The sequence below is a fragment of the Lissotriton helveticus genome, chromosome 6 (assembly GCF_964261635.1).
Source record: "Lissotriton helveticus chromosome 6, aLisHel1.1, whole genome shotgun sequence".
Lineage (NCBI taxonomy): Eukaryota > Metazoa > Chordata > Amphibia > Caudata > Salamandridae > Lissotriton > Lissotriton helveticus.
In genome coordinates, this window is record NC_136067.1 from 962,657,505 (window position 1) to 962,670,783 (window position 13,279).

Below are 13,279 nucleotides of genomic sequence, written 5' to 3' on the forward strand. Positions count from 1 at the left end.
GGGACACTGGCTCGTGCCACGGTCACCCTGGGACCCATTGTTAGTCTCGGCTCTTTGAGGAAAGTTGTTCCCGCTATGCTGGGGCGCTGCAACCCCAACCCAGCTGCAAGCTTTACTCCTGACTGGAACTAGGACTGCCTTTCTTCCAGCCCGGGTGGTGATGGTCTGGCCTTGGGTTCTACACTAGTTGGTGCCAGTCTGCAGGATTTGTATTTTAATCTAATTGACAATCTGCCCAATCTCCTACCCCACTCTACTTTATGTTACGTTTATTTGGTGTATTCCCATTGTTCCGTTGCTTCTCCTTACTTATTATACATTGATGTCTGTTTTTATTTATTTGTATCTTGGGCAACTTCCTCGCTCTCATCTATGTAAAGCGCTCTGATACCCCTGGGTCTAGCCAGTGCTATATAAAACTCCAAAAATAAAAAACAAAATAAATCAATACATTTTGTAAACGCAGGGGGTCATTTTGCGAATCGTAGATTTTGTGACTGCAAAATTACTTTGTTGATCAGTACTTGGTCTGTATAACCGCAAAACACTTCTGTAATTAAAATATTCATGAATTTTATGAAAACATACCGATGGAGTTAAAAATAGGTTACACTGTTTTGCTAGAAGTGCTTCAAGGACAGTCACCGGGTCGCTTATTTATGTGCCTTTGGGTATTGATCGTCCATTAATCTGTCAGTAGAACTTCCATTTCCCTTAACAATGTGCCAGAATTCTGTGCTAATTAGTCCAGATTTGTGCTCAAAGCATTTTTGGCATGTTACTTGCTGAACCTAGTGATGCGCTAAGGCTGAAAGGCGCTAGGGCACTGCATATTTGTTTAACATGGCTTAATTATTGTAAATGGTGATAATTAATAACCGAGTGCCCTGCAGTGGAGCATTCACTTCTCAGGCTGAGTTTCATTTTTGTCCATAATTCGAAATTATTTACTTCTCAAGGAACACAACGCATGGATGTAAGTTGAAACTGCCCAGTTTATCACTCAAAACTCACACTATTTAGCCAATTGTTAAAAAGAAACTACAAAAATAAATTGCGTGCACTTGTATGCATAAGTAGGCCTCCTCTTCAATGCGACAGTCACTTTTGTTTCACACATTACCTTCCATTCACAAGTGGCTAAAGCTTTACTCCGCATTTCAATAATTTGGAAAAAAAATCTTCTATTGCATCATTGTTGATGCCTAAGGGGAAATGAAACTGAAGTGGATTAGGCCCGTGCACCGCTAGATCAAAGCTTTTCCAATATCAGACATGAGGCAGGAAGCAAACAGTAATAGGAAGTCAAATATTAGCAAAACCAGCGTTGCTAAAATGGCCAATTGTACATCATCAATCAGTGGTGTTCCTGAGAGCTCCGTTGCTCATATTTAACAGTCAGCAAAGAATAGGGCGAATCCAATGCCTGGCCTGTAACAGCAGCAGTTTAGAAGTGCTCCCTTGACAGCAGAATTAAAAAAAGAGTTCAAGATGAAGGCACATTGCTTTTTTAAAGTGCTTTATGTGTCATCTCGTGAAAAATTATGTTCAGCCAGGAAATGTCACAGATCGTATTTTCCTGTGAGGCAATTGGCCTGTGCTTCGGAGTGACTTGTGCTTGATAAAATAATGTCGGTAAAAACAGATATGTCGCGTGATGACATTTCAGTTTCCCGGCAGTCCTCGGGTGCAGAGGTCTAGTTGATTTGTCCTAACTTGTAAAACATGTTGTACCAGTAAAAGAGTGCGCGTCTGTTTATCTGGAGGCATAGCATGAAGTAACACGTATTTTGCAGTCCAGCCTCTTTCTAGAATGTTCTTTCACTCGAGCAGTGAAAAACAACTGCTTTTGCAAGGCGGCAGCAATGCTGGCTTTCAGTGTATCCAAGATGGGTGAATGCGGGGAGCCAGCAGGGGCCACAGAAGCCCTGGGGATAGCCCCACAGCCCTCAACATAGTGTCCTGTGGGTGCCCCAATGGAGACCGGGGAACCCCCTTAAGGCCCAGGGGATAGGCCGCTATTGGCTCTGGGTGGGTGGATTTGTGCCTCCCCCTAATAAATGCAAACAACTCTGGGGGGCAGGGTCACCAAGGTCCTAAAGAAGAGGTAGCATGGCCCCCCTTTCATTTAAAAAAAAAAAAAAAAGCCTTTGGGGATGGAGTCCCAGGATCCTAAAGGCTCAGGGAGGGGGCACACTCCTCCTCCTATTAAAAATAAAATGGACCCCAGGATGGTTTCCCTTGGGCCCTAAAAGCTCGAGGAGGGGGTTGTACTCTCCCCATAAAAGTTAATGATGGGGTATCCGGGGCTTGCAAAGGCTTGGGGAGGGGGGCCGCATGCCCCTCTCACCTTAAAAAAAACAATATGGCCCGGGGGATTTTGTTCTTAGGGTCTGATAATGAGTGCTGGCAGGGGAGCCAGTGGGGTCGCAGGGGACCTGGGGTTCTCCCATAACCCCTTGTGGTTGTTTGCAGCCAGGCCCTGTTTTCATCCCCTCACAGTGCATGGACGAATTGAGTGTATAGCTATGGGTTGGCTGGATGCAGGGTCTGGTTGCAGTAATGTTATTGGTGTTTTACGTTAAAAACCTCGGAGAAATTCACTGAAAAAGCTGAGATTAAAGTGATGTCATATTTAGAAATTGTAATTATATCTTATTTCTCTTAATATATATTACAGAGTTTGCAGTAGCCACTACGTAATTATAGCTAGGGTTAACAGAGAGAGGGTGTCTTGGATTTTTATCCCTTAATAACCTTGCACTCATTTGACAAATCTCAGCGAAACTTGGCATACCCGTTGCACCCATTACATTGTTGGAGGATTGAAGGTTTTGCAGTGTTTGGTCAATGGGGTGCAAAGAAAAAAAGTGTCCCAAAACAATGCTTCAAATCCAATGCATTTTAATTAGACTTTTGCATTTCGCGCAGCAGCAAAACAGCTGAACGGATTGTAATGAAATTACACAGCAATGTACAGTAGATTATGTAGATGATTCTTTTTGCTATTGGAAGTGATATTTTGAAGTGGTTATAAGGACCCACAACTTAGTGATATCTAGTAGCATAATACTACTAAAAGTAGCAAGGAAGCCCAAAAAACTAAACTACTGCATGTGTAAAGTTTCAGATTTACTATATGAACAACTGAAAGACCCATTTATGGTCACATGCTAATGGAAACCTATACACAAATACATACCAAATAGAATACATCTTAATCCTCATACATTTTCTGGTCCCATAAGCCAACCAAAAAAGATCTTTCTGATGCACCCCTGTGCAACAAAGTGAAAAATTGCCCAAGTAGTGAACCACGCACACTACTATTTGGAGGACATGATAATTGGGCACTAGAAAAAAAAGATAATTTCAATTTTTATAATAATAACAATGATTACCTTTCATTGACTTGAGCTTTCATATGTAGCACAATCCTACTAAAAGTTGCAGGGAAGCCCAAACAATGAACTAGATTGCATATGTAATGTTTCAGATTTACTAAATGAACAACTAAAAGACACATTTATAGTCACATGATTATGACCAATAAACAAATACATAACAAATACAATAGATAAAAAAGAAATCTTATTACATCTGATTGCCACTCTGTAGTTATAATCAGTATTCCCAAGGATAGGAATTCCTTGAAGTTTAGCTCCTTAAAAACTTTCAACCCATTTGACAAATCATCACAAAATCTTCTAGATCGATTGCATTTTGTACATTTTGAGATTATGGAAAAGTTTGTGGTAAATCATAAAAGGGGTACAAAAATAAAAGGGAGTCCCAAAACACATTTTTCCACCACTGCATTTTCCTCAGACTATTATATTTGATGTAACGTGAAAATGGCTGAATGTATTTACATTTAATGTGGCAGGATTAAACATTATGGTTCAGAGATGGTGCATTGTGGTTGCTGCAGTTAAGTAGCTTAAGTATTTTAAGTCATAAGGCATTTAAATAGAGTGATAACCTTAACTGCAGTACGTTTGTGGAGTTTCACAACATTTCGTGAAACTACCATGGTACATGGCCATAAACATATTTAAAAATATACAAAATATATACATTTCTCTACTTATTACTACTTTATTAAACTGAACACAGCCAAAGTGTAGTAAAAACAATACAGTTGCATTTTCATTCTCTAAAAACAGCTATTACCCAATTATATACTGGCTTGTCATCGCCATGTACCACAGTACACTGCAAAGTTACCACAGTACACCATGGCCCAAAATATTACTAAGGCCTAGCTGTATTATTGGATTGCAGTGCCCTTGCATTTCACATGGTGTCACATGGGCAACACAATACTTAAGTCAGATTCACAAAGCAACACAAGGCTACCATGGGTGGCTCTGAGTTAATTGGTAAATCAGGAGAAACACATGGCGGCGCAATTCACTGTTTTGCGCTATTCTACACACCATAATCTACATTGCTGTTAAATTTCACATACATCCGTAAGCCATGCCACTGTAGCCATGCCACTATACGTTAATTCACTCTAAGCCACTCCACTCTATGCCTCTCCACTATAAGAGACTCCATTCTACACCCCTCCACTCCATGCTATTACACTCTATGCAACACCACTAAAGGCTACTTCACTCTACACTGTTAAGTTTATTTTATTTTGTTTGATTAATTAAAATCTTACAAAAATTACTAAAAGCATCATCAAATATAACATTTTAAATGCAATAAAAAAGATATAAGATTGTTATCGTAAAATAGAATCGGCACTATAATTTTTTTTTTAAAGACAATCATTTAGCAATCCAAATTATATTCCTCCAATTTCTTTCCAATGGTACACAAACATTTCACAAATGCAGAATTCATAAATATATTCTCAGAGTTTAAACATGCTATCAGAGCTTGTCTACATGTCCTTACTCCCCGATCATTAAATAGTCTCTTTAGAGTAATTCTCCTTTCATTTTCTATTTCAGGACGAAGACACAATAAATGTATAATGTTTACATAACCTGCATTGGGTATTCGCTTGAGTATTTCCACGGTAGTAAATGACATAATCCTGGCAGTAGGCCAAATTTTGCTTTGATAAAGATATGTTTGTTTTTCTGCGACCACAATGTTTCAAGATAATCTTGGACCTTTTTTTTCCTAAATCCGTTTATGATTGGCCATGCATGTTTTCTTTTTGCAAATATATCTTTATCTTTTGTCAGGGACAGATGATTAGTAATTTTATTGATTGTTCTTTTAAGCTTTCCTGGGTAATTCTGTTCAACCAAATCGGTGTTACGCCAAATTCTTCTACCGCTGCATTTAAATAGGACCAAACCTGCAGTTTCCTATTAACTTTTACTTCTTGCCATAACAACTGAGAAATTTGGTGTCCTTGATCATTTTTTATTCGGTTCCACACTTTAAGCGCTTGCCCTTTTCTTGCATATAGCTGATTATTTAACTCAAATTCCAGCCGCACTTGTGCTTGTGAGGCATTGTTCGGCAGGCAAAATAACATTTTATAAGTTTTAGCAACCGCGTTATTGATGATCTCCGCGTCTTTACCATTTAGTGCCTCACTTCCGTATGTTGGAGTAGGTAATAATTTTGCCGAAATAACCTTAAGGAAAGGATGGTAAGACAAATCACTTATAGATTTCTGTAAGATCGTAAATTCTGCAATCAAAGTATTTGCTTTTCTGGTAATATCCTTTTTTTGCGGAAGAAAATTTCCACTATCATTAAATAAAATCCCAAGATATTTGTAAGATACAACTTGTTCTCATTGAGTCTCTTCCAACAACCATTTGTATTTATATTTCAATCGTGTGTTTTTTGTAACAACCATTACTTTGGTCTTTGTTTCATGTATTACCATATCATTTTCTTTTGCATACGTTGATATACGATCAAATAATCGTTGCAGCCCAACTTTCATTTGACTTAGAAGTATAACATTGTCTGCATACAACACATTGGATATTTGCTTGTCTGTTAGCCTAGGCGGATGTGCATATACTTCATTCAGTGAGGTAGCTAGATCTGCTAAGAATAAATTAAAAAAGCAGGAGGGCCAGGACGCACCCTGGTTTTAATCCTCCAGTCGTGGGTATTTCTTTAGTTAGCGTCCGACCATCACCAATTCTCACCCTCATCCAGGTATCAGTATACAAAAATTGGATCAGTTTCAATAGTAAAGCCGGAATTTCGAGGTCTTTTAATTTTTCCCACAACAGTTGTCTATTACACAATCAAAAGCAGATTTAAAATTAACAAAACAAAAATACAAAGGCTGTCTTGTTAAAATTGCCTTATCCATTAATATTGATAGTATTAAGATGTTTGTGGAAGTTCCTAGACCCTTGATGAATCCTGTTTGATTCTGTGTCAATATCTGCTTTTTATTTGCCCACTCTGTTAAATTTGATAATAAAATCCCAGCGAACATTTTTGCATCAGTATCTTGAAGGGTAATCAAATGATAGTTCTCTGGCAATTGCCAATTTCCTTTCTTAAAAACAGGAGATATTAATGACCCACTTCACTCTACACTCCTATCCTGAGAGCTCCTCCACTCTACGTCAGTACAGTTTACATCACTCAACTGTATGCAAATCCACTGGATGCTACTCCATTATACGCTGCTCCACTCTGCACCATTCTAATTTGCGCCACTCTGCTCTGCTCTATTCCACTGAATGCCACTCCACTGCACACTACGCCACTTTGCGCCACTCCAGTGTATGGCATTCCACTCTATCCCACTTCATTCTATGCTATTCGATTAGATGCCACTCCTCTCTACGCCTTTCCACTCTACGCTATTACACTGCACACAACTCCACTCTACGCCAGTTTACTCTATGCTATTACAATGTATGCAACTCCACTCTGCACCTCTTCAGTGTATTCCACTCCAGTATATGCAACTCCGCTATACGCTACTCCAGTATATGCTATTCCTCTCTATGCCATTCCACTGTATGCCATTCCACTGTAAGCTATTCCACTGTATCCCACTCTACTGTAAGATACTGTACTCCTCACCACTCTAGTGTATGCCACCCCACTCTACTGCACTCCATTCTACGCTATTCTATTGGATACCACTCCACTCTATGCTATTACACTCTACCCCATTCCAGTGTATGCCATTCCAGTCTGCACCACTTCCCTGCACGTCACTCCACTATATACTATTCTAGTCTATGCCACTCTACTTTACGCCACTCCACTCTGCGCTGTTCCACTGTTTGCCACTATACGCTACTCCACTCTACACCACTCCACTCTATACCACTTCATTGTATGCTAGTACATTGGATGCCACTCCATTCTATGCCACTCCACTATATGCTATTTGCTATTTCACTCTACCCCACTCAACTGTACACATTTTTGGTGGTGTTTAATATGAAGGAGGGACGAATGTTCTGAACACATCCCCAAGTCATGGTTTAATATGACCATACGTTGTCTAAAGGGTCTGACCTGCAATACCGACATGACTGAGAATTTCTAAATAAGGAAGTACCGTTACTGATGCTGCTTTTTATTCCAAAAAATCTGCAATGAACATAGAGTGCAAAGAGCGTCTTTCGAAAAAGGATTCCAATACCGTAGGGAGACAGGATTATTGCAAGGTCTACTCAATCTGAGAGGAGGGATCATTCATACAATGGAACGGACATTCGATGAGCCCTGAAGAAGTCCTTAACCAGGATGAAACGCTTTGGCTCCCTGCGAAGAAATGAACATTTATAGAATAAAAGAAATTTGCAATGACTTTACTTGTTGGAACTGTTTCTTTCCCTTTAATGTGTGCTGATCAAATCTTTATTGTAAATGTTTGATGTGGAAATCTTTTACATCTTTAGAAAACTATGGAGACTTGTTGTCTTTGATCTCTGCACCACATGTCATTACCTGATTCCCCGAAATACAAATAAGTGCGGTATTAAATCCCAGACCTCATTTGTAAATCATTATGTTATGTGTGTGTGCTGCATTTTGGGGGAGTCGCCCCTGCAGCTCTGTTTTTGCTGCCCCTTAACCCTTACATGCGGTGTGCCTTTGACTTCTGTGATAATACAGTGCTGATATGTTGCATACTTGGGTATATTGGTCTCTTGGTGGGAGTTGGGACTCTGGGGCATGGTTTGTCCGCAGATGTGCTATATTTAATTGTGCATGTGTGTCATTGTGCCCATCTCCCTCCGTCCCCCAGTCCCTGGTCGTTACTCACCCTGGTGCTGTAGTGTCAGGTAATGTTGAGCAGTGTCCAGTCCCCCAATTCCTGCCACCGTCTTCCCACTGATGACTGTGGACACCATTTCCTCCATCTCGTCCAGCTCCTCCTGTGGTGCTGGACTCCCACCACCAGTCTGCATTGCTGCCTTCCAGTTGTTGGCGAGTTTCTGCTTAGTTTTGCGCTTCACATCATTCCAGCGCCTCTTGACCTCTCCCATTGTCCTCTTCAGCACTCTGACTGCATTCACCTTCTCCACGATGGATATTCAATTTTTTGTTGTCAATGACACAGTCAAGGTGACGAACAGTAGTTGATGGTGTTCTACCACCTCCGTTATCAGGATCCTGTTTTCCTGCGGACTGAACCGCGTCTTCCTCTTCTTCTTGTCCTTGCCCTTTCCTGACCCCGAGGTCCCAGGCTGGTCCTCCGGGGGGCTTGTGGAGTTCTGGTTGTCCTCTGTACTTGCACCGGCTACCTCCATTGTACTTCGCTGTTGTTTTGCTTTTGTTTGTATGTTTTTTTTTCTACTTTTATGGTGATTTTTCCTGCCTGACTTGTGTGACTTGCAGGCCTGGCGAAGATTATCGCAGATTTTTCCCATTGGGTTTAGATTCTTATCGCCATCCCAGAGACTTTATCGCTGACATTTGACGCATTTGCGGGAACATTAAGTATGGGCGAATTTTGCGAATTTGCGCATAAGCATACTCGCGGTTCGCAAAATCCGCGAACTTTCGTGAGATTGCAGATTTTTTTAGTTTTGCGAGTTCGCAGTTTTTTTTTTACTGCGGCTACCGCGAAGTTACCCATGCGGTCATATATGGGCGCGGCCATCTTGTTTTCACTGTTCGCGTTGCGTATTTCCGTTTCCGGTTGCTAGTTGCATGCTCGCGTTGTGCATTTCCTGTTCCGGGGCGCAATTGCGTATTTGACGTCTGTTTTTGCGTGCTCGCGGGGAAAATATTGCGCAAACTTACCCACGTGGTTGCAATGGGCGCGGCCATCTTGTTTTTCATTTATTGCTATGGTACCGGGCATGCCTTTTCTATCCTGCTTCAATTTTTGTAGTCCTTTGTTTGTTTGAACTTTTTTAAAATCTTTTTTACTCATTATCTATCTCTCTATTTTTGTACATCTATATTTTTTTCTACTTTTTGTTACTTTAATAACTACTTTTTTTTTAGCTCTCTATTTTCTTTTAGTGACCAGGACCATGGCAAAGGGAGCCGGCAAGTCCAAGGGGAAGAGTCCCGCACCCCGCAGCCGGCTCCCTTGAGGGCCACACTCGTCTTCTTTGTGCAGCGCCACCTCCCAAAAGACCATCGCAGCAGGCAACAGGCCGGGTACCGGGTACGGCCTCCGGGAGCGTCACCAGCTTTGGGATAAGGTGTGCCGGGCCATGTATCGGGAGTCAGGGTCCAGCGCACCTAGAACCAGGTGACGCACCGGTGGTCCGACATACTGGACCGGGAACAAGACCTGCTCGACCTGCTTGGCATCGAGATCCCTGGGCTTAGTGAGTACTAGAAACTATTTAATAACTACTTTGTTTTCTTCTGCTCTGTGTTACATTGCAAATATATGTTTTTTCCGAAGAGCAAGAATGCTGCCGATTACATTTTAGGTAAATTATGTTTCAAACGCTTCTGTGATTGCAGGTGCTCGCCTGCTCAGTCATTGGTGGTGCTACTATGCTTACTTGTTTACAATTTTGTGCTCATTTTGGCCTGAGTGATTATGAACGAGTGTACTTTACAGAACGGCGTAATGCTAGAGAGACTAGAGACTCAAGTCCAGTCCTTCCTTTGTACTCCTGTCACTAAGAAGAGATAGTGGTGGTGGTTTGATAGGTTGAGTATATTATGACTGGACTGTGTCTGTCACTTTGCGTGCTGCTGAGTGCTGCCAGTCCTAGTAGAACCTTTTTGTAGCTGGTTTAGTGAGTTACATAATTTTCCAAGTAGACGGTCCGCGAATCCAGCAATACTAATATCCTAGTAGACCACATCAGATAGGTCAATACATTTAGTGCAATTGTTGTTTATTTCCCCAAAATAATTTGTTATTGTTTTTTTTAAATGTTTGATTTTGTTGACAACAATCATCCATGTTTGTGTCTTACTTTCATGTACATTAGCTCCTCAAGAGGATAGAGGTGGCAGTGGCGGTGGCGGTGGAGCAGGAAGGCCAGGATCGGTCCGTCGAGGGCTCTTCTGCTGACCCCAGTAAGTTTTCCTGTTAAAATTAATAATTATACTTCCCTAACTTGTACAGCATCTATTTATTCTAAACGTTAATCATAATTCTATTTTTTTCTAAATTGTCTTTGATCTTCTTGTAGACTGTTTCTAAATTCTTATCCTGCCTCTGCTATGACTCTCTGTGCTACTACTATTTACTATTATTAGTCTGTCTGTGTAGCTAGCTAAGCTTGCACAGTTGGCAAAAGGTGTTAAACAAAACTACTATTCAGCAATAGCTCTAGACACTGAGTGCAGTCCTCTGGGTTGTCCATAATGTCTATTGAAGTCTTCTTATTGTTTATGCTTTGACAATTCCCAACAATAAAATGTCAATGGCCACCAAGAATAAGATACTTGTTTACTTTTTGATTGGATAGGAGGACATACTACTACTGTTGCAGGGACTATTCTGCACATACAGAACTATGGACAAGAAATAGGGCATTGGTGATAATTGGCGCAGTTAGACTTTCCACATACCTCAGTCATAACAGAAGTTGAACTCCCAATCTCCTTACTGACTAGCTAGTGTGTCAGAGTCATTATTTAGCTCCCGAATGCAGCGATGATCCCCAATGATTATACAACCCAGAACATAAGACTACGGAGTCAGAGTCCCGACCTCTCAGAGTCACGGAATCATGCATGCAAATTGCAAATCCTTTCGCTCATTCACTCATGATCAAAAACCACAGAGTCTATGTAAGTTTTAAAAGCTTTATTAAAAGTAAAACAACTAGCTTTGTGTGTACTCTGTATATTAATTTTCTACGTGTGCATTACATAAAAACATTTATTAAAATCATCTTCATAGAAGAGAAACGGTGAACTCTTGAAAACTGAACAGTGGCTGATTTTACACATTAATTGTGGGAGACCCTTCACCTGGTTGGAACTTAAAGTACTGGTGGTGCTGATGATGATGAGTAACATATTGCTCTTGTTCGTAGAAGGGAAGCTTCTGTCTGTTATGAGAAAAACGGTGCGTGTTAAAAAGCAAGCATTCATCAGTTGTGCCAAAAAGTGTAGCATGTTATGGCTAAGCATAAATAAAAACACCCTCCCCTTCCGAAAGGGGAATTTTTAGTTTAGACTAGAGAGTCACAAATAATTAAATTTGTTTATGTAGTAACATTTTTTTTCATTCCTAGACAAAATAGGGAGTGGTGTATATGGCATCTGAAAATATAAAATGTATTTTCTAGGCGGAATACCATCGGCACAGCCCACCACCAGTGCCGGGGCCAGCGCGGAGGTGGTCACTCCAGGGGCGGATGCGGTGCTACCAGTGCCAGCAGGCACTGCTGTGAGGGATGCCTCGGTAGTGGCGGGCAGTGGTAAGCTATTATATTCCTTCCAGAGTAGGCTCGCTGCAGGGGTGTATATGTTGTACAGTACAAGTACACTTTATTGTTAAGAAGATATACAAATTTAGGACTTTGACTTCGCATTAGCAATAGCATTAGTGGCGGGAGTTGATGAGTAACCAATAGCCTCCTCTAAATTTGACTTCAACTCAGCTGTGAAAGTTTTATCGAGAAGCCAAGTCAGATCAGAGATGAACTTGATGGATGGAATGAACAAAAAGGGAAAGAAGGGTGTAAGGAAGGACGAGCGAGTTAAATTAATGACTGGCAAAGAATGATACGTGTTTTTGAATGCAGGCAGAGGTGGCTGGAAGGAATCTGATGCATGGCCAGTTGAAGCAAAGATGGGTGGAAGGAGAAAGAAAAGAGGACTGCCTGGGTGGGTGAAACAGAAACTGTATGTGTGCGCAATATATCCTTTGGGTCAAATTCAAATGCAAGTCAAGCATGGATACATGGGTGGCGGTTTACAAAATAAAATAAAAAGGGTGTTTTTCGGTGAGAAAAAGTAAGGTTTGTCCAGTTGAGACATTAAGAAGAATGATTGACATTTACATTGAATGGATGGATGCCTGGATGGTATCCTTCTCATAGATAGCATAGGTGTATGTAGAGTAGACAGAGTAGACGGTCACTCGATGAAGAGTGTTAGTTTGAAGAGCATGTAACACCGCACGTCCATGCCAGAGTAGCAAAGCTGAGGAAAGTAGACATTCTAATTTTTCAGAATACTCCCTTGACTAACAGTAGTTTGCAAGCACAGCATATATTGTGTATCTATATTGTATAGTTCACATTATCAAGTCAAGTCCCAAGTGCCTTCCTCCGGCGATTAGGGGGACCACTCACTACCAATGTTAATATTTTTTTTTCAACTATGTCATTTTGGTGTGGCCTTTCGGTGTTCACTCAATCAATAAAAACAAAGCACCTTAAGTCATCCCTTATATAAGCAAATATCATGTGAAGGGATAGATGATCATATTATCTTCTTCATTTTCCTTTTGTAGTAGTCAGGGGCAGGGCAGGGTGAAAGTTAAATTAATTGAGCAGTAGCCCTTGTTGTAACTTGTAACAGAGTATGGCCAGTGCCACCCGTAAAAGAAAAGTAAGAGCTTCCCCACCTGCATGTACTGGTAACAGTAACGCGAGTCTGCGTCATCCTGGCTTGCGTCTGTTTTTCTTGGGTGTTTGCTGACTGCGCTGGCATTATGCCGGCTTCCACAAGTTTACGTACTGATTTCGCTGAACAAGAGAGAAGAAGAAAACTGGTGTACTGTCTGAGTCTAATGTAGTGAGTCCACAGTGCTAGTTGAATTCCTGAAACTCCCACTAATGTTAGAGCAGAGGCCGACGAAGTGGGAGGTTAGATAGATACATGCCACAAATGTTATGTACTGTGCTTGCAAGTTGCTAGTGCTACTGAGACA